The sequence below is a fragment of the Neodiprion fabricii genome, chromosome 3, assembly GCF_021155785.1.
Source record: "Neodiprion fabricii isolate iyNeoFabr1 chromosome 3, iyNeoFabr1.1, whole genome shotgun sequence".
Lineage (NCBI taxonomy): Eukaryota > Metazoa > Arthropoda > Insecta > Hymenoptera > Diprionidae > Neodiprion > Neodiprion fabricii.
In genome coordinates this window covers 8903233-8925277 of record NC_060241.1, presented here as the reverse complement: position 1 = coordinate 8925277, position 22045 = coordinate 8903233, and positions in this window count along the sequence as shown.

Here is a 22045-nt window from a genome sequence, read left to right as displayed (position 1 = left end):
CGCGAGAGCGCACCTTCGAACTAGATTTCAGTGGTTACATGCAATTAGTACGAACATCTTATGACGCCCAGATGGCGTTCGACCGTTCAATGAGAAAGTAAGTATCATTCAGCGCTTTCCAGTACTATTGCACCATAGCGTTATGTAGGGAGCTTTCCAGTGTGAAATTTTCAAAAAATCGATTTTTTTTTTTTTTGCTTTATCGAATAGTATACACTCTTCCGAATATTCCCTGAAATTTTCATGCCGAAATTCAGATTATTTCGGTTACTGTACAGCATTTTTTGGAAGAAGGCAACGGAGCGCTACAGCTGCCGCGTCGGCCGTCTGCCCGTGCGACTGTTATTTCTATTGTCTCGTTCCTACCTGCACGTACATGAACTTGGCTCGCCAATTGTCGAAAATGTGAATTCGGACTATTGCATAATTTGCCGTTAATTAGCCGTAAATTAGTCGCGCGACTTATTTTTTTGTCGCACTCAATTTTCAAAAAAAAAAGCGGATGGCGTGCTAAATTCTTGAAAATCAATCAATCACTGTGTGTGGCAACTAGCCCCAAAGCACGTATTCTGCGACAAGCAGATAGTAGAAATCGCTACGCAGTGTGCTGTGTGCACCTTCAATGAAGGTTACGACCCAATTTTAAAAATTTTGAAGACGATGGGATGCACGATAGGGCCGAGCGCCGCAGATTTCGCCGCTAAGTACAAGAATGCGCGGATCATCCAAGCAAACCGCCAGGCGTCCCTGGATAGCAAAGAGGCGAGGACAGCTCGTCGGACTGAACAATCCATTGAGCACGATCTTTTCGAAGAAGCAGAAGGGATATTGTACGGACCTGGCACCGCTGATTGACCGTAAGTAAACGATTTACCTAAAATTTCCTCACTTGAAACTTTGAACGCGTTTTTCTCGAAACAGCATTTTTCAAAACGGTGTCCAACTTGGAGGGCAGAGTTTTGAAGCTATCGAGTTGAATTTTTTACACAATATTCTTAACGTCATTGTTTATCGTGCTATGGAAGCTTTTTTTTTTTTTTTGACATCTTCCTATTTTTTTGTAAAAAAAACTGCCAAAAAAAATGCTAATATCGATATTTTTTGTTCAAACCGGCGCCATTTTTGCAAAAAAAAAAAAAAGAAAAAAGCCTCCATAGCACGAAAGCCAATTATATACCGATCAATAATCTTTTTGTGTTTTTTGTTTCAGATCAAAATTGTGACCCCCAACGTGGACACCACATCCGAGTGCATTTTCTGCAACAATTGTTTCATCATTTTTATAGATATTAATTAATAAATAAATCGATCTTTAAAAAATTGTTTTGTATTCTTCAATACCCAATTGATATACAAAAAAAAACCAGACCGATTAGACTATTTTTTCTTTAAAAAAAAAAATCGCGAAAAACAGCGATTTTTGGGGCTGTCACACTGGAAAGCTCCCTTAACCAGGCATAAGTTGAGTCTCTGCGTGAAGAAATATAAATTCAATTTTTATGTCTTTACAGAGGAAAATAACACGGAATAATCGAGTCGTGTTGTTTTTTCGTAATTTCGTAATGTTGTAAGGATGAATTGATCTGTGCTGATTTTGTAACACGTATTGAAATACTTTAACATGGGCGACGCTGTGTCGTTCTAGTTTTTAAGCAGCGTCGTATTTGCTCCAATATTTGTTTAATCGTAAAAATGAAAAAACATTGCCAAATCAACTTTTGGACTTTCCATTCTGTATCTATGATATAAAATTTCCTCTTGCTGCGATTCCCTTTTTCATATTGTTTTTCGAATTTATTACGTACACGGATTATGAAGATTCAGAATAATTCCAACTCGTTTCAGTTTAGCCATTATCGTAGAAATATTTGTATAATTGTTATAAAAAACTAAAGAGCTTGTCAATTTTCAGTGAAGATAGATTCGACGGGAATATTGAAGTTGATTTCAGGTCTCGTTCAAACTTGCAGAGGATTCACACGTTCGAAAAACGCCTCGAAGTTCGAGAGTCAATCGATGCGTCACTTGCAATTTTATTGCAATACAATGTAAGGAACGAGTGCATGTAGGCAATAAATATTTACAACTACGCCATTTTGTGTTTTCCACGTTTGTTATACTTCACTGAGGCAGAAATATCATTGTACTGATTCGACAAAAAAAAAAAAAAAAATAAAAATACTGTTCGGAAGATGATGATTGATGTTTTGAAGAGAAACTCCGTTTTTTGTACAACGAACAGACCATTTTGATCGTGAAATCGATTTGTTACCGTGTTTTTAGCGAAGTATCAACAGATCCTTCTTTTGAGTGCAATCGAAAAATTGGTAGAAATAAATTTTATCAAAAACAGCACGTCCTTTGAGATCGAAAACATGTTTAATCACAAATTTCAACTAGCATTGTCAGCTGCTTATTGTCGGTTGACGTGAAACATCCACGCATTCAAAAATTGTGTATTGTACAGTGTAACGGTTGTCATCAATCATTTGGAAAACTCGTTTGCAAATGGAACCGCGAGTGAATGTTCGTGAGAAGTTCACGAGCGTTACACTCTTGGTGTTAAAACATTGGGGACAATAACGTTATATTTACTATATGCACATTACTGATATGCACTCGGGATTCACCAACTGCGCTTCGCTTTCTTTCTTTTTCAACCCAGCTTACGTAGCATCGGTGCACACTCAATTGCATCATGTGCACAAAACTTGTACGTAGCAAAGAAAAAAAAGTAAAATCTCTGCCACAAGTTAAAGCTTGCCCACTTAAGTAACATGGGGAACATTATTTTTTTTTTTTTTTTTTGAAACTGTTACCACTCAGCCGCATTTAACGATACGCATTTGAACTTGGAAATGTTCCGTAACTAACACATACTCTGTATAAAAAAAAAAAAATCCGCTGAACAATAAACGCGGTGAAAAGTCAGTTTTGTAATGTAAAAATTCGTCTTTATTGAACATCATTTATAGTGGCTAAACTATAGTACTATATTAACTTGACGGTAAAAATTCACATGATACTTTTGTAGAGAATTCAAATGCTCTACAAATTTACAGAAAAAGAAATCTAATATCTTCCCCGTGTTATTTTAAATAGGGGAAAATTTGAATTCTCAGAGCGACATTTCGAAATTGGTTTTATAAGAGACATCTTTTAGTGAGGATTCCTTCCGGCTGTATGTGAAATGAGTTTTACAAGTGAAAGCCCAAAAAAAATTTCGCTCCGAAACCTGGAAACACACCAATATGAGTCATCGGTACAGGTATACCAAAGCGTCGGTCGTTCAATAAACCGAATATCAACCCCCCGATGTTTAATGGGCTCGTGTTTTGGATTTGGCATTAGTCGGTTTTCAGTCATTTAGAGTTGTTCACAGTCAAAGGGCTCGGTACAAGGGTATAAATGACTTACCTGAGCCGTACGAGAGACAAAATGCATTCCCGAATCAGTGGGAGGTTTAAGGTTGAGCAAACGTTCGAGGAACGAAGGGCAAAGAAATCGGTTTAATTTCTCCACACTGCCATGCGAAGTCCTCGAGCCGTCCCAGATTTCGGGGCGACGTTTTTGCAACGGCTTAAATACGCACTAAAAATTCGTGAATAAAGTTTTGAAACTTGGGTGACTGTATACAAACGTTTTAATCAAATAAATTGAAGGCGTTTACATCGATCAATTGTTTATTCGATCAGCGAGAATATGAAGTAAAATTTCCTACGTGGAAACGCAACTTATAGATATTTTACGCTGGTTCAATCCACTTATGCCAATTACCGAATAAGCGCGATAGCTGGCTTCAAACTTTGCATCAGCCGTTAAGCGGCTCGTGAAAAAGCGACACCGCGAATACGAGACTTGTGTGGAACCGAATGTCGAAATTTATCGCGAACGAAAAAAAACTAAGGCCGATTATCTCGTTCTTCGTCAAGGTATACGAATTTTATGTAATAATTGTGATAGCATTACCGTTGAAAAAAAGACTGAAACCGCCGTAAGCGCTGTGTTCAAAATTCGACTTTCAAAAATTTCGTTTTCTCAGTTTTAGCCGGTAATCTGGTCCGACATTTGACGAAGAGACTCACTTCGTTCCCTTCAACAAGCAAAATCCTTTCTGGTCTGAATTACAGCTAAGGATTATGGATTGACCAAAAGCCATCATGACTCCAATTTCCCGGAAGTGTGCAGCGGTGACCTTTATTTAACAACCTTACAGCAATATTTGTCTGGAATTTATTGCCCTCGCAGCTAATTATTCCGATACTCCGGCAATTTGTCCTTCTTCAAATAGACGAGCCCGGGCAAAGTCCATAATCCAAATCCGACAATCAAGGATGCGGTTATAAGTCTCGAATGTCAACGGAAATGCGGTTATTAACCTGACAATATCGAGCGGCTTATAATTACCAAACATGATTCTCGCCTTTCCTGCCCGGGGTAGGTGGTGAATTTTCAATTGCACTGGGCAGGAATCGCACTTAAGAAAGAGCCACCCCGGGGGTACGAGTGTGCGACCGTACTTTACTCAGTCTGACTAAGCTGCAGCGTAGCCAGTGAATATCCATCACGATATTCCTCGACTTTTCCAGGTTTTCCAGACAAAAATCTTATCATTTTCCCGGAAACATTCGAATATATTCGTTAAAACATATACTTTTCTCATACAAATACAATTGTTCACCGAATTTGGTTTTAATCGAATTTTTCGGTCGCTACTAAGGTCGTGTATCTTATTTTTCAGGGTGAGCGTCGAGGCATTCAACTGGAAATCTCGCCTCCTCATAAACGGGTTTCCCATGATTTCATCTTTTTCGTCAGGTAGATAATCGTCTGGTATAAAGACGAATTCGTCCTTCAGTCCCATGTGAGTTAGTACAGCAATTTCATTCGCGGAATTTAGCGCTTTGCCAGTCTTAAAGGAAATTTTGCGTTTGATAATTGCACAAATTTGTTTATCCGATGGATGAATAACCTTCCGTTTTATGAGGTTTATTGATGCACCTGTATCGACCATAAGGGCTACTCCTTGCTTTGTTTCTCCAAATTTTATTACAGCAGACTGTAGTAGCCCCTGTAAAACTGAACATACACGGGCTCCTGTTGGCACTCGTCCTCTAGTTCGTCCTTCTGTCCCTCTATTTCCCCTTCCTCTGATTGGAGTTCCTCTGACGTGCAATTGACTTGGTCGTTGGGCGGTTTGTCTTTGAGGCTGGCGTTTTGAAAATTTGCGTGTTGCTTATTGCCGTTAGTGTTGCGACGTTGGTCGTTTTGTGGTCGGCGCGGAGCGTAACAGTTCCGGCCGTAGTGTTCTTTGGTTCCGCAGTTATGACGTACTGCTTGTTGTTCATGGGCGGTCCGATGTGTGTTACAGGTGTGGCATTCACATCTCTGGAGTTCCTTATCTTCATCTTGTTCCGCTTCATCGTGGTGGTGGACAGACGCTGGTGGTCGAGGAGTTGACCTTGGCGAGTTCGTCGAGGTTCTTTGTTGTACCTGGAATCTTCGCGTATCTGATGCGCTGCCTGGCCCGTAAATTTGGAACTTGTTCCAAAACCTGGGTTTCGAGGCTGTGACGTTAGTGTTCATCAGCTGTTGTTGATGCATTCGGAAATTCAATTCCTCGCCTTTGGCTTCTTTCGCGGCCTTCTTGGCTTCTAGTAACTTAGAGTACTGATGGTTTCTGACTTGATGGAATATCCTCGGATTGAGTCCGTACAGGTAGTACTGGCACACTCTATTTTCGAGGTCTTGAAGATTAGGATCGATGTTCGCTCGTAGTTGTTGATTCGAGAAGGCAGCTACGAGATCTTGGTAGATGTGATTGAATTTGAGATTGTAGGCGTCCACAGTGTCGCCCTTTTGGCCTGTTCTGCCAATGACGGCTGATCTTATAACTTCGAGTTAAGGGAGCTTTCCAGTGTGAAACTTTCAAAAAATCGATTTTTTTTTTTTTTTGCTTTATCGAATAGTATACACTCTTCCGAATATTCCCTGACATTTTCATGCCGAAATTCAGATTATTTCGGTTACTGTACAGCATTTTTTGGAAGAAGGCAACGGAGCGCTACAGCAGCCGCGTCGGCCGTCTGCCCGTGCGACTGTTATTTCTATTGTCTCGTTCCTACCTGCACGTACATGAACTTGGCTCGCCAATTGTCGAAAATGTGAATTCGGACTATTGCATAATTTGCCGTTAATTAGCCGTAAATTAGTCGCGCGACTTATTTTCTTGTCGCACTCAATTTTCAAAAAAAAAGCGGATGGCGTGCTAAATTCTTGAAAATCAATCAATCACTGTGTGTGGCAACTAGCCCCAAAGCACGTATTCTGCGGCAAGCAGATAGTAGAAATCGCTACGCAGTGTGCTGTGTGCACCTTCAATGAAGGTTACGACCCAATTTTAAAAATTTTGAAGACGATGGGATGCACGATAGGGCCGAGCGCCGCAGATTTCGCCGCCAAGTACAAGAATGCGCGCATCATCCAAGCAAACCGCCAGGCGTCCCTGGACAGCAAAGAGGCGAGGACAGCTCGTCGGACTGAACAATCCATTGAGCACGATCTTTTCGAAGAAGCAGAAGGGATATTGTACGGACCTGGCATCGCTGATTGACCGTAAGGAAACGATTTACCTCAAATTTCCTCACTTGAAACTTTGAACGCGTTTTTCTCGAAACAGTATTTTTCAAAACGGTGTCCAACTTGGAGGGCATAGTTTTAAAGCTATCAAGTTGAATTTTTTACATAATATTCTTAACGTCATTGTTTATCGTGCTATGGAAGCTTTTTTTTTTTTTTTGACATCTTCCTATTTTTTTGTAAAAAAAACTGCCAAAAAAAATGCTAATATCGATATTTTTTGTTCAAACCGGCGCCATTTTTGCAAAAAAAAAAAAAAAGAAAAAAGCCTCCATAGCACGAAAGCCAATTATATACCGATAAATAATCTTTTTGTGTTTTTTGTTTCAGATCAAAATTGTGACCCCCAACGTGGACACCACATCCGAGTGCATTTTCTGCAACAATTGTTTCATCATTTTTATAGATATTAATTAATAAATAAATCGATCTTCAAAAAATTGTTTAGTATTTTTCAATACCCAATTAATATACAAAAAAAAAACCAGACCGATTAGATTATTTTTTCTTCAAAAAAAAAAAAAAATCGCGAAAAACAGCGATTTTTCGGGCTGTCACACTGGAAAGCTCCCTTAAGTTGGGATTGTACGAGGTCTTCTCTGGTTGATGGTCTTCTGAAGAGCTCCTCCCGTCTTCAAGCTGATGACGATGCTCAAAAACGGGAAACGTTGGGTTGGCATAACTACCATATCGGCGGCCTTTACTTGCATGATCCAAGCGTGTACGTCTTCGCCTGCTTTTCCTTCTAGTCTGCAATCAATCATTTTAATGGCTTGAAACGCGGGTAGGAAATCTTGGATCGCGTAGGGCTCATCCGCTGGGCGATTCGGTTCTCCGGGGTATCTTCCGGCAGCATCGGGGCGTAGGCTGACATCGTTCAAGTAAGCTTCCGTTCGTGCATACGGGCCTGGGTCTCTTGGATTCCGAGGGGGAAGCACGTCTCGGGGTGGCGCAGTTGCCGGTAGTTGAATTCTCGTTTGGTTTCTTCGAGCAAGTTCATCAATGTTCCTCATCATCTCTTGCTGCTGGCGTAAAGCTTCGGGATCACTCAGCAACTGGGACATACTGAACGTCACAGTGTCCGGACGACGATGTGGTAAAGTAGCGGACATTTCCAAGGCTCTTCGAAGTTCGTCCTCTTCTGGCTGTTCTGGACGACGACGCGGGACGTTGCCACGGGTATTGCTACCAGTACCTCGTGGGATTTCGTAATCCGTCGGACCAATAGGCCACTGTGGACTAGGCCTCGGTGTAAGGCGTACGTTCGGCATCCGTGATAAACGTCGGCTTTCCTCGAGAACGCGTTGCAGTGTCGAATCCGTATCCGACAAGATATCATGGTTTACATTGGCTCGCGCGGTGGAGAATCGGTCGTTTTCTAATAAGCGATTTTGGTCAAGGATCGGTATTGGCATCGCATTTATACCTTGATGGTCCGAGTCTGAATTGGCTGGGGAGCCCACCTCATTGATGCGCGGTGTCGGTGGCAGCAATCGGTTTTGAGCGAGCCCGTATAATGCCGAGTAACGCGGTGAGTTTGTTACGGTTGAGGGAGCTATCTGGATAGGACCTTCCACCTCTGATTCAACGAGACGCGCGGTATCTACTTGAATTCGCGGTATTGCTCCGGTATGGTTTCCGGGCGGTCTCAAAATATTAGAAACATTCGGATCATCGCTAGTTGTTAAGCGTTAATAGTTATTGATTGCTTCTCGATTGGTATTACTATTTGTGAGAGCTTCCTCTTTACGATTTTCTTCGGTTAATTGGTTATTCGGTTGTTGCATTTCCTGAAACATTTGGTTGGTGACGCTTTCAAGCGTGTCTTCGGGACGCGGAACTGTTTCAGAGTTTCGATTTATTTCTACATTATTGCGACGAATGATGTCGTGTTCACGGCGTTCTTGATTTCTCAATTGAATAAAACGGGTAACCTCTTCTATAGGCAAATCTTCGCGGCGAGCAAGTTGACGCGCAGTTAACCTCTCTCCGTTTAATTGCTCTAGAACAAGACGGTATCTGCCCATTGCTGTTAAATCATTACGTTCGGTGGCTTCTTGTAGCCTATTCACAAGCTGAGTCATTTGGTTTGTCAAATCCCAAAATCTCTCTTCAAACTGGGATTCAGAAGTGACGGATTGTCCATCTTCTGCAGTCTCAACAATAGTGGGAGGTACTGCCGATCTCCGGTCATTGTTTTCGTTCACATCCATTGTGAATTCATTTTTAAATTTACCTTGAGTCAAGCTTTGACTTTATTTATTTAAATGATTCAAGTTTGACCATCAAATTCTTAGTTTTGATCACGACTTTTTTTTTCGATACGTTTATAGTGACTCGAATAAGTAACAAAATGCTTGGACTTACGCTAGGAGTAGCCAAATTGAGGTGTGAAGCATCACACTCGAAGATCGTCGTAGCCGTCGGTACGAGGCTTCGATGTCCTGGAGTCACTGACAGGCACCGGGGGCAAGAATATAAGAGCGGTTCGAGTCTGAGTGTCCTTATTCTCACTTCACTTCACTTAGATGGTTTAAACGCGAAGTTAATTGTATCTAAGGAGTGCAGAATTTTATACTTGCTTCCTTTCCAATAAATACACAAGTTCACCATATGAATTGTCCGCCAATCAGGCGGTCTACACTCAGTCCCTGATCATCAAGCGGTCTACACGCAGTCCTTGATTGTCTACGCAAGGCGGCCTTTCACTCTATCCCTTGCTAGGTGCAATTAGTAATAATTACTGATAAACGCGTAGCCGAAGGTTCGCGCGTGAATTTATTGGGCTTATGCACTCACTTCCAAAGTTCGTCACTATGATCCGGCCGTTTAATACGCGCGCCGCGTTCGTTGGTTTAAACCGGATCCTGGCAGGATCGCCAAATTTGTCATGCGAATATTACGCAACGATTATATACATTTTTATATGTTTATTCAAACAGAGAATAGCGTTATAATTGATAACAACAAATGGTGAGTGCGGGCGTTGACGTTATATTAAATTGATGTATAAACAAAATTAGGCGTGCGTTACGCCGGGAAGCAGTATTGAGACTGCTTACACGGCCTCTCGCCGGGCTCGGCGACAGTGCATATAAAGTGCATATAATCGCGTAATTTGCGCACTGCTGCCGATAAGGAAGCCAAGCGCGCAAAGCGGGCTACGCTGCACGATGAATTTCGTACTCATTTAAATGATCCCCGGCATGTTCCTACGAGAGGATATAAAACTGTTACATTTTATGACGAATGTTCCAGCTCTATCACAAGATGGATAAGATGAGAGGAAGATATGATTGCTGGGCGCCAGACGCACCTGCGTCGAAGAGAATAGATAATTAGAGAAAAAGATAAAGGTAAAGGTAAAGGTAAGGTCAGGTTCTACGACGGTTTTGCACAGCTTGCTCAGTATAGACAAGGTAATGGTAGAGAGGAGGGGTCGAATCCAATAGACAAAATAAGAAACAGGTGAAGCAGAAATAGTATCGAATATATTGATTAAGAAGCGATAAATTTTATTAACAAGCAACCAACGGCAGAGATTGAGATGCAATTAAGATAGATGCGATAATTAATATTTACAGCCAGAGAAAAGTTGAGCGAGAAAGCTAACAAATAACAGAACATTTTCTGAATAAGCGAGAGGTATGTGTAGACTCGCGATACTATGATTCGAGGTAATAACTAATACGGTTTTATAACGAAGATGCGGAACAGAAAAAGATTCACGGTACCTCAATCAAGCATTGATCAAGTAAACCATAAAATATGAGGAGCGATTATAAAACACATGCGAGATACCAAAATTGTGATCGTTATCACATTACCAGAATTATCAGAAATATGCAAAGACAGGGAATTATGAATTACAAGGTAAATTCAAGGCAACAGGTCAAGTGGAAAATTATTATAAAATATAGGTACTAACGGATAATACGTAGTCTCTAGTTTGCGGTAAGCGCGAAAAGAAAGAAAGGTAATACGCGGTACGATAAAAGATAATTCAAGATAAGGCAAATAATATTCAAGAAGATTAATATGCAACATACGACAAACCAGAGAGACTGCGGACGACTACGATCAGCGATATTAGCGAAGAAAATAATGAAAAAGGTGTTATGCGATATCGCGTGACTAATGCCAAAAGGGCGTACTACAGCAGTTAGATAGGGATCCATGCCAAAAGGGCGTATAAAAAAATTTTTTTTTGCCATTCGACTTAAAATCACTCGAAACGTAAAGATCTGCAAAAAAAAATTTTTCGATGTACTCACGCCAAAAGGGCGTATCTCAAGATATACGCCCTTTTGGCTTTAGGAAATTGCCGGCCTAAAGCCAAAAGGGCGTATAAAAAAAATCAAGATTTTTCAAAATTTTGAATAAAAATTGCATATTATTGAGTAAGGAATAAATTAGAAATTATTATCAAAAAGAAAATTACGCGCGCACTTCAATTTCAGTTTATCGGAAAAAAAAAAGTTATTGAATAAGACAGTAACAGGCAATATTTAAATATTCCCCAATCTCGCGTCTCAGCTACCATATGTTGAGCTAGGCCTTACCACTGGCGCCCCCTACAACAGTTAAACTGATCTGCTTTTGAATATTTCTCAATCTCGCGCCTTAGCTACCATATGATAATCGAAACTTTATCGCTGGCGCCCCCTACAACAGTGAAAGTGCTCTGCTAGACAATTGTGTTAGAGTTTTTTAAATTATACTTAATACATGTTGTCATTGAATAGTGTGACTTGATAAAATTTAAAATATTATTATTTACATGAGTTATTATTAATTTTCAAAAATACATTTAATACTATTTTTGTTTCAGTAACAATTAGTTGTATGTGTATATACTGACAAGCGGGTTGTGATGACAAGTGAAGAAAATTTCGACATTTAAAATAAATAATATAACATGATTTGTGGTGACGAGTAAAAAAAATTATAAATTAAAATAATATAAAGTGGATTTTAATAACAAACGACTAACAGTTGACGAAAAGTGATTAATAATAACTATTTAAATACATTATAAAATTTGCGAAGCAACAATGGATAAGTCTTGTGTAACTGATGATAACAATGAGCAAGAAAGTCCAGACATATTTGAAGGTTGTGAGGAGTTGAGTCGTCAGGCATCAAGGTTAAGCTTACGTGGACCCGGTGAGCAGGAAGATCGAACATCATTAACTTTTGATCCTGAGCAGATACAAAATCGATTCGACCACATCATTCCTGAAACTGATGAAGAGGAATCAGATATAGAAGATATATCTCTTCCTTCTACATCCAGATCGAGGAAGACTCAATTTAACCGCATACTCTCAGACAGTGAAACAGAAGACTTTGAGATCGAGGATGATAGTTCTCTTGCTACCTCTACTGAACGTCGGGGACACGTGCTTACTCCATCAAGTGACCAGCATGATCAGCAAGAACTCGACGAAATTGAAGATGTTGACTCCGAAATACCAGACCCCGAGCAGCCAGAAAATCATCATTCATCGAACACCAACGACGAAGACATTGAGACTCAACGTCGTACTCGAAATAAAAGGCCTCAACCTCATCAATGGGTGAAAAATAAACGAAAATGTAACCGCAATCTAGGACTCGAGTACACCAAAGTTAAAGGTGAGATACAACCGGCAAAAAAAATGAGATCTTCCTGCGGGTGTCGCATGAATTGCGAATTTAGTGTCACTGAAGCTGACAGAGAAGTTATTTTTAATGAATTTTGGAAATTAGGAGACATAAATCGACAGCGAGAATTAATCAGCAAACTTATTGTTGTAGAATTTGATATAAATAATAATAGACGATGCAAGTAAGTACATATTTCATCTAATTAAACAAAACATGATAAAAATGATTTCTTCCATTGTGAATTTGACAACTTGGTTTAGTTTTTTTTTAAACTTATTGAACTTTTTAAGACTTTTAAGGATTGAACATTGAACTAGAATTATTAACTAGGATTTTAAGCCTAAGTAAGTCTAATTCAATTCTTGGAAGTCTTAAAAAGTTAAATAAGTTTAAAAAAAATCTAAACCAAGTTGTTAAAGTTTTCAAGTTCAAAAAAGCCTAAAATTTTGAATCAGGTTTATTTTAAAAATTAATTTTCGCTTTTTTTTTCAGGAACAAATTAACGTACCGATTCAAAGTGAATGATGCTTACGTCCGAGTTTGTCAAAAATTTTTCTTAAAGACGTTGAATATTTCTGAAACAAAAGTCAGAACCATGCTGTCTAAAGAAAAACGGAGCACTTCTGGATCGTTATCTCCTGATCAGCGTGGGCATCATGAACCAGTAAATAAGCTATCTGAGGAAGATGTGAATCAGATTCGACATCATTTGTCTTTATTGCCTAAAGTTCCGGCTCATTGGTGTCGACGGGACAGCTCCAAAGTTTATTTGGAAGGCATTAGGACCAAGCAGGAAGTTTACAAGTTGTATGTGGTGTAACGTGGCAGTTCGGTTAGGCCTGCCCGTTACAAGAGACTCCCTGAACCCTGGGCGAGATCCAGGAATAAGGGTCTAGAAAATCGAGTCGCGAAATAATCTCAGAGAGCGCCAGAACTGGAGTCACGCATCCGAGCTTCGACAGGGACGAAATAGAGCATTGCGACCCAGATATTTCAGGTTTTTGTTTTTAATTTTTTTTCGAGTGCACCGGCTACCCTCCAGTGACCAACTACAACACCGAACATCTTTCGAGGCAAGGCGAAACCACGACGATCTCGCGGGAAGGACACCGAGGCTGCGGAGGGGGAGGCAACGCAGATTCCCGCTGGCGGCCGGCGCGCCGCAGCCTCCCCGCTCTCCCCGCTTACGCCCAACCAAGGCAACCGCGAGGCACCAGCTAGCGACGAGGGAGCACCACCCCGCTCAACCCCAGGACTACGTAGAGCTGCGCGGGAGACGACATCGCGATCTAGCCTTAAGTTCTGCGCCGCGTAGAGACGACAGGTGCGCGGCAAGTTGCGCAATCCCCAAAATCGATGACCGATCGATTGTTGCGCATTCTTAGGGTGATGACGTCACGAAAAATTAGCGCGACGAGATCGGCGTTGCGACCATCCTAGATCACTCGAGTTCTGGCAACTAACTAAGACAGTAGTCACGTGGCGAAGTTGCGTTAGGTCAGGCTTTTCTTTGGGTTTGCGTTATTGTACAGAAGTGGTGATCGCGAGGAATGATGAACAGCCATTGTCACGAGGGAGTTGGACCCTTCGTCGCGTGGATGTGGAGCGGTAAGCGTTGTTAACATTCTCGCGATCGAATTTCGAGGGTAATTGAGTCAAGGCTGATCCGAAAAAGGGTAGCCGTTTTCTTTTGTTAGTTTGCGTGTCGAAAAGTACTCGAAATTCGTTTGCCGATTCTTTTGCTTGGTGACCGTAGCCTGAGTTGCGCGTAAGAGAGTAACGATAACTTCGGGGAATCCAGAAAATCGAGTCGAGCCACGGGTTGAGCCGAGACGTTATTGTCTCGAGCTTGAGTGTGACCGAAGTCCGTTACACGGGGTCATTTCACGTCATCCGACACATCTTCGATTATCGTATAGGTCGCGAGCAATCACGGGGAGCATTCGAATTCGCGACTGCGTCCCGCCGTCGCCGAGGAAGTGAAGCTCGGGTGCGTGCTGATAAGAGTAGGCGTTTGTAGAGGAGGATCGCGGGTGTCGCGACGAGCCTCGCATCACTTTAGTTATTTAATATTCTTTTTAATTATGTAATATTTTTTTTTCTTTCTTCTTTTTTTTGTTTGCATTACCAGTTAGTATTAAGTTGGCGATCAGCGCCATTTTGTAAAGGACGTTCGCGGGCAGCGCATCGAGTCCGATTGTGTTTTTGGTTTTTGCGAGTCGAGGTTATTATTAAGACGGCGACTAGCGCACGTAGGCCGTAGAGGTCTCCTCGATTTATTCATATATTTTTTTTTATTTTGTTGTTTCTTCCTTGCTTATTTCTTTTGGATAAAATTTAAACCATTGTATTTGAAATCGCGAAGGACGACCTGCGCAGTCGTATGATTGTTTTTATTTTTTTTTATTTTTATTTTTACTTTTTTTGTAATATCGCTGTCGAGAAATATATTATTGGAATTTTATAGTGAATTAGCCAAACCACGCGTTGGCTGAATTGTGTTACATCTCTCTCTACCCAAAATTTACCCCTCCCCTCTCCGCGGTACTGAGCTATCGAGTATATGGTCGCGGTATCTCGCATCACCGATTTCGAGGCGTGTTAATCACGCCAGGCGCCCAACAACAACTTTGCGACATTGTTTCAGATCGAGGATACCTCGCCGGACGCCAAATTATTGTGCACGCGGTAAGTTCCCGGTTATTTGCTCCGAGTAACCGAGGTGCAGAAAAATCCACGTCACAGTGGATTATGCAACTGACAATAATTTTCGGCAGATTAGCGATACTCGATATTTTGCTGAATTGGAAGAACTGAATATTGGTTTCCATCAACCAAGAAAGGATCAGTGCTGGTGTGCTCGTTTCTCCAAGTTGCCGGACGAAGAAAAAGCTGAGAAACAAGCAGAATATGACCTCCATATTCGGCGAAAAGATGCTGCTCGAGAACAAAAAAATCTCGACACAGCAGCTTGTCGCAATTCAAATATTGTCACGACAGCTGTTTTTGACCTTGAGGTTGTCTTATATTCTCCATTTTTCAAATCAAAAGAATTGTTTTATCGCCGAAAATTAGCCACCCACAATTTCACTATTTTTAATTTAGGAACAAATGATGGTACGTTAACTAAGTTTTATTCAATTTGTAAAATCTTGAAGTAAAAAAATTTTCTTAATAGAATTTTTATTCTCTGTGTATATTTTAATAATCGAAAATTATTCATTATTTTTTCATAAAGGATATTGCTACATTTGGTCTGAGCGTGAAGGAAAAAAAGGGTCTCAAGAAATTTCTACATGCCTCGCAAAATTCATTAATGAAGAGGTTCCAAATGGAGTGGAAACATTGAATTTTTTCGCTGACAACTGTGCAGGTAATTGAATTGAAAATTTTTATTTGCTATTTTAATCAATGAATATATAATCCAGTTATCAATTATTTAATACTTATTATTATACTTTCATACGTTAGTAGCCAAAAAACTCTAAAAATCTGACGTCAATCACTAATTAATTTTAAATCTTTATCATCATATTTTTTAGGTCAAAATAAAAATTCAATTGTGCTGGCGATGTTGGGTGTTTCTATTCATGAACATCCAACTCTTAAAGAGATTAATTTGAAATTTTTAGAGTCTGGACACACATATATGGAGTGTGATACAATGCATTCAGTAATTGAACGTGCAGCACGAAACACACCCATATATGCGCCTTGTGATTGGGTGAGAATCATTAGACAGGCCAAAAAAACCGGTAAACAATATTATGTTCATGAAATGCATTCAGACGCATTTAACAATTACAAAGAACTCAAAAACAGGGTAAGTTTGTGTAAATATTGGAAATTTTTTAATGAAAAATTATGCATGTAAAGGGTGAAGTTTGATCCTAAATTACGATTAACTTATCGTTATTTGTTTTGCGATTTTTGTGCTGTGTATTTCAATGCAATTTTTGTAATAATCCGATGATTTTCTTTTAGTTATTTCCTTCGAATTTGCGGTTTACCGACGGTACTAAAGTCACATGGAAGTCTGGTAAATGGTTTCAAGTTACTCGAAAAAGTCCTCGGTATCGTATTTTTTGTATATTGCTAAACTTTTCATTTTTAATTCCATTCTCATCTCTATGAATTTTATTTTAGATGTTTATTAATCAAAAATGAGTATTGGAGTTGTTTTTAAAACCGTGATTTTGAAACATTCCTTTAAAAAAAATCAAATTTTGGATAATCTTTATGATACTAAGTTGCCAATTTCAAAGAAAAAATACGACGATTTGCAATACTTTTGTTCTACAGGAGCGATCCCAAATAAATATCACCGGTTTTACGAAAACTTAGATTATGGTATTGAATTGAAATTTTTTTCGTATACTAAAGAGTTAATGGAATCTATAAATTTGTTCTTTTCTTTTCAGAAGAAAATGTAGAAGATGAAGATATAGAAGGTATGGGAATTGTACCTTAATTAACCACCCTAATTTTAAAATTTGTTTTTTATAACAACAAATAAATTTTCTTATAATATGTTTTAAATAATAAAAAGTTAAATTACATGTCATTTGTTTCTAGTTTGTGTAATTCAATAATAAAAATACTTTCAATGTGAACTCTTGAATTTTATTTTTCAACTTAGAATATAATTAAAAGACAATTAGTGTAAAAAAAATAATACGCCCTTTTGGCTTTATAACTTGAGATATACGCCCTTTTGGCTTTGAAATTTTTTTTTTCATTTTTAGGCTTAGAATATATTGACAAAACGATTGGCACAAGAAAAAAAATTATACGCCCTTTTGGTTTTGAAAAGCCAAAAGGGCGTACAATTTTTATACGTGCTTTTGGCATTAGTCACGCGATATGGCACAATACTCCAATGTCAAATGAACGACGAGCAAGACCACGCGGCGATGTAAGATCGCTCACGCGGTACACTCACTAAGATAAATCAATCAAAGGTAATAGGTAAAGAAACACACATGAACTCATCAGATAAAATATAACGAAATAGCAATGCTCAATAGCTAAGATAAAAATTAATCATTTAACAGAACGCGCTGCTATACAGCGATATTAGACATTTAGATATCCTAGAAGAGAAAGATAACAAAATAAAGCAATAGTCACTACCAATGCGTAAGTAATAGTTAACCAGTCGCGAAGTTACTTGCAATGAGAAAGAAAAAGGGACAAGATAAGAGGTAATAGATAATAAGGTACGAGCCCAGGTGGCTCAAGCAGATCAACTGCACGATAACGATAAAGAGAGGGATAGGTAAAGGTACGATGTATTGCAAGTAATCTCGTGGCTTCACAAAATAGAAAAGGAACCTCACTTACGAAAAAAAGATAGCGAAGGCACCGAAGATGCGGTAACAGTAGCAAAACTGAAATTACGGTACGAGAGATACAAGAGGTAACAATAGCGGTACGATATAGCGATAGCACGTCTTCGTAGGGATCGTAATAGCGATAGCACGTCTTCTTAAAGCGATAACTGAACGTAGAGTGTCGAGACGAGCGATGATCCTGATCCTCGTCGCGCTGCTGTCACGTGATTTTTCCTCAAATTTGCGGTATTCTCGCTGGTCGGCGGGTCGCGTAGGTCTGGTCTACAGATAGGCGGCGATAATCCCTCGCCGCTAGTTTTTCTTCTTCTGCGACGACAGGTATCGAGGTATCGGGACGTCGGAAGGTGGACGGAGATGTTTTTCCTCAGCTGTGCAGTATCGTTGGTGAGAGGGGAGGTCGTACCGCTCATGTGTTGCGATATTGAGGTGTGCGACAATATTACGCCACCGGTCCTTTGGACTTGCGACCGACTGTATTTCGCTCCTTGCTTTACTGGTACTACCGTTGTAGCTATTTCGTCGGCGCTGCATCCCGGCCCTCGCTCATTGAAGCCCTCATGCCGGAACGATCTGATGGTGATGGCCCTCAACCCGGATCCCCACACTATATCCACCAGATCCACGTGGTCAGCATAGTCTAGCCTATTCCACGCCGCACTCCTTCGATAGGACGGTTCGTGAAGAGAAAACCGTCCTCTATTTAATAGACGACTTAGTAGGTGTCATGGTCGGTTCAGCTCCAGGCTGATAAGTATCGTCGACGGGAAGCTTTTTTGTGTTTTTGACGCACAGCCCTGTACGCCGCCTGACGATGCATCCGAGCGGTAGAAGCATTCTTTCGTGGTTCGGCTCCTGGCCGATAAGTCTTAAATAGTCGGAGATACTATTTGTGCATCACGCACGACCCTGTTCGACAACTGGATAGGCACCCATCGGGAGTGGTTTCAGCGGTATTCGTTCGTCTGTAGTCGGTGGTGGTCGATGTTGAGCTGGTACGTGACCCCTGTCAGGCAGTCTCCTGGTATCTTGACGCGAAGGTCTCGTAGATGGTTCTCGTAGAGCATTACAGAATTAGAAAATAGCATAAAATTAGATTAGTACAGAAAATTCAACTTGAAGATAATTAGTCGTTCATGTTTGGAGTATTGGCCTCAGACGTGCTTTCGTTATTTTTAGCGATATTTGTACCTAGGGAAGTGCAATAGTTAAACAAAGTGACGGCGTACAAAATACCACGTGACAGTATATAAAACTGTAAATAAATAAAATGTATATACAATAAATCAAACAACTCATCTTTGACTACAGCGATCTATTCCTTCTACGCGGTTCGGTCGAACAACTAGCTAACAACAAATAGCGAACAACATACTTTGTATCGAAATGTTATTTAGCATAATGAAAACTAATTCAATAAAACACGGAGGAAAATTCACAGATGTATTTCACAAAATATTCCAAAGAGCCTTTTGAGAATCTTCCGAGAATTATTTATGGAAAGATATTGGAAAGACCAATGAAATAATTAAAAAAATACTTTATTAAAATGTTTAAAACATATTTATTTCACTTTTCAAAAAATATTTCCATGAAACTTTGTTTAAAACGTATCATAATACATTCCATTGAAATGTTTTAGAATTTTTATCGCAAGATTTGAAGAAAGAATTACGTCGAAAATTCTATCTCCGCAGAAAATACAGCAAAAAGTTTACAAACACATTGTGACGTTGCACCTAGAGTGCAAGTCACAACAAACCCCAAACCCGCGGGGAAGAGCCGAACGGGTGAGTCCCGGCCCGTCGTGAAACACCCGAAGCTAACCGAAGCCCACCGACGCTCGAACGAAGAACACGAACAGACCAGCAGACGCCCCCCCCCCCCTCACACCGCCACCCAGACACACCGACGACGCCAGGTTAGCCTGCAATCTACACCTCCTCTCATCCCCGCCCCCCGCAATACCGACCCTTTCTACCTCCTACTCCCGTCACCCTACACACCCCCCCCCCCGCCCGCGCGCGTACCTGTAAGTTAGAATTAAGTGACGCTAAGGGCTGAGGCGTGATCAGCCACTGTTAACGTCTACAACCCCTTTGTAACGATCTTTAGTAGTTTTAAGTCGACTCCCCCCCCCCCCCCCCCCCCCCGCCCCCCCGATCACAATACGTGTACACTCCTCCAAATACATACACAAAGTTTTACCTATTCACTCAGCCTTGACTTTCTCGCCCCGTCTCTAATTGTTCCTCCCTTCCACATATTTAGTGCGGACTCAAAACCCGTCACAGTAAATTTTTGCATTAAAGTAAAGATTCAGACTATGAACCTCAAATATCGACAGAACGAGCAAAAATAGATGTTTTAACTTCTGAAGTCATTTCTGCACTCGATAGAGCTAATGTCAGCAGTAGAAATGCGATGTTCATTATTGCTACTATTTTATTAGCTGTTGGTATTAAAATTGAAGATACAACGCTCAATTATAGAACAATCCAACGAGCCTGTATGCTTTTAAGAGAAGACATTGCTAAAGGACTAAATGATGACTTTAAAACACACGATAAATACGTTGTGCATTGGGACGGAAAAATGCTAAATGATCTTGTTGGATCAAAATCTGTGGAACGGTTACCAGTTCTTCAAACTGCGTTTGGTACCGAACAGCTGCTTGGGGTTCCAAAAATTAATTCTGGGACGGCAGACAATCAAACATCAGCCATTTTATCGACATTAACTAAATGGGGTATCATTTATTATGTTAAGGCGATGTGTTTCGACACGGCGGTTGATAATACGGGCAACTAATCAAATATTATTTAATTTAAAAAATGTTTGATTGTAATAGTTCCAGATTGATTTGTTTTTGCTCACTGAATCACATTTTTGAAATCAACTAATTATTCAGAGTTTATTATTCGTTCAGAGCTTAAATATTATTTACTACAATTTTTCTGAAATGTTAAATTCATAGATAATCATCTATTTTTAATATACAGGAATTCACAACGGTACATGTAAGGCAATTGAAGAGTTTGGGAAAAGATTTAATTGGGTTACCATGTCGTGACCACATATTTCAGATAATATTGAAGAATGCGTTCGAAGTATACTGGCCAAGGCCATCCGGGCCAAATGTACCAATCTTAGGAAGATTTAAAAAATCATGGAACCAAATAGATGAAAATAATTATAAATCTGGTATTGAAGATACTGTCGTTACTGATGTTTCTGCTCGAAAAAATAAAATATCTAGTTTCGTTGCACAATCCTTGCAGGTATGACGACTCAACTGCAATTTTAAGGATTAAATTGTTTTGTTTCTGACCAATATTTAATTGCTTCCGATAGTTACTGCAACCCCGAGATGACTGTAAGGAATTCTTGGAATTGTCGTTAATTTTTCTTGGAGACATGCCTCAAGACAAGTTTTTTTTTCAGACGTCATGGTGCAGTTCATCATGCTAGATGAATTCAAACTGTCTAATAAAGAACTGCTAGATCTTCGGCAATTTCTTATTTTTATAGTTGTATTGTATTTGAAAGCTTGGTTTTCATCTACTTCTGCTACTACTGCTACTGATCATGACTTAGTTTTTGAAAAATTTAATTGAGTATAAACGTATTAATCCTTTGATTTCTTCAGCTACTGGTGAAAAAACGATTTTGCACTTAAGTAATGAGCTTGCTATTTCATCAGTATTTCACAATACTGTTCCATTCGAGATGAAAAAAAATATTGTTGAAGCGGCTAAGTCTCGTGAAGGTGCAGATTGTGAAGCTAGAAGATTGATAATTGATGAAAACGATTTGAATTCATTTATGGTAAAAAATCTGAGTGACTTTGTTTCTGAAAAATCCTTAAATCTCTTCAAGATCTTCGATCTACCGTATGATTTTCTTGACATAGACATTGAATTGTGGCCTACTAGTGAAAGTTATAATGAAAACAAAGAATACCTCGATCATTTAAAAGTTGTTAATGATTCGGCAGAGCGTACTGTCGCATTAGTCGGTGAGTATAACCAATGCTTGATGAGGAATGAAGAACAATTTCATTATTTATTGCAAGCTATAAAAGAACATCGCAAAAAATACCCAAACTGTAATAGAGAAAAGTTTTCACAGTAGAAATGTACGATTATGTTGAAAATGTTAATAATTAAATCACAGCTGACGGTTAAATAAAAAAAACCTTCTTAAAACAAACCAAGAATTTTTTTTTCTTCTATCAATACTGTTTATATTAAATGTGACACAAAAAAGGTATTCACTCGAAATTTAGTGAATCATTGACTCCAAGTTAGAAGAAATGCAATATTTATTTGTTGCGATTTACTCAAACATGCTCGGGACTGAAAAAAAAAAAACAAGAATAAAAGATTAGAACATTTTCATTTTCA